This window comes from Galeopterus variegatus, unplaced genomic scaffold, assembly GCF_000696425.1.
Source record: "Galeopterus variegatus unplaced genomic scaffold, G_variegatus-3.0.2 Scaffold325, whole genome shotgun sequence".
NCBI classification, from domain to species: Eukaryota; Metazoa; Chordata; class Mammalia; order Dermoptera; family Cynocephalidae; genus Galeopterus; species Galeopterus variegatus.
In genome coordinates, this window is record NW_007726436.1 from 334,865 (window position 1) to 336,099 (window position 1,235).

Sequence of the window (1,235 nt, forward strand, 5' to 3'; positions counted from 1 at the left end):
TCCACGAGTTAATACCGTGTAGTGGTCTCGGTGAAGAGAGGCATGAAGCAGCGCTTGATGGGCTTCTTTAGACTGTCGCTACAATATTGGGGCATAAGCTTGCGAATGTTACTCCTTACCAAGCCAAGAAAATGGTGGGAAACAGTTGGTATTTATTGTGAAGGATTGGTGTGTCATCCTTAAGGGAAAGGGAGAATCTATGAGAACAAGGAGGAAAAGATAGCTTCCATTTTTTGTTGTTGTTGTTACCTGCTTTGTATTCCAGTGGATGTTAACCTTTTGGAGATCACATACACCTTGAAAGTTTGTGGAAAATTCTTTAAGACACGGGCGCACACACGCAGTTTGTCATAAAATTTATGAGCTTGGTGGACTTGAGCCCATTCGTGGACCTTGTAGGTGTCTGTCAAATTCAGATTAAGAACCCCTATACTGTGTTCTCTGCTTGGTACTTTATGTTACCTTCTTTGACCTTCACAGTAACTTAACTACCCTCATTTTACATATGGGGAGACTGAGGCCCAGACTGTGTTCAGGGGTCTGTTTGGGCCTTTTTGATCCCAAAGCCTGTACTTATTGCACGATGATATACTGGTGTTTGGAAGCCAAAAAGGCTATCGGGTTTAAAAAAAAATTTTTTTNGGAGCGCTGCCGCGCTTCCCAAGCGGCGCACTATCCAGTGCGCCACCAGGCCGGCCCAAAAAAAAATTTTTTTAAGTGGCCATTGTATAACCCTTACTATGAAACATAGTGTATTGGTTAACATGAATTTTGGAGTCCGACTGATGGGATTAAAATCCCTGCTCTGTTTCTTACTAAGCTGTATGACATTGGTGAGTTAATCTGTCTGTGCCTCAGTTCTTCATCTGTAAAATGGAGATAATCGTAATAGTACATGTCTTGCGGGGATGTTGATAATCATAACAGTACTGTCTTGCAGTACCTGTCTTACAGAACTTATGTTATACTCATAGTTAAAATGTGAAGTCTCTAGAACAAGAACGGTGCCTGCCACAAAGTAAACCCTTTAAGTGTTTTCATCATTGTGTGTCTTCCAACTGAGTATGTGGTAGAGTTGGAATTTTGTGCCGGTCATATTTTAATATAGTTGCACTGTTTTGGAACTTGAATGTGTTGATAAACCCTAAAACCTTATTATGTTTTCAGGTCTTGAAAAGTTCAATTGCAGGGTGATTTCTTGTGTTGATTTGGATGTAGACATAGTGTTTTTCCTG

General features: G+C 40.7%; 1 protein-coding gene across 3 annotated transcripts in view; it reads left to right on the forward strand.

Moving 5' to 3' along the window:
* AREL1 (apoptosis resistant E3 ubiquitin protein ligase 1) overlaps positions 1-1,235 on the forward strand; it is a 47,285-nt gene that overhangs the window by 1,064 nt on the left and 44,986 nt on the right. The gene's annotated exons all lie outside the window — the stretch shown is intronic.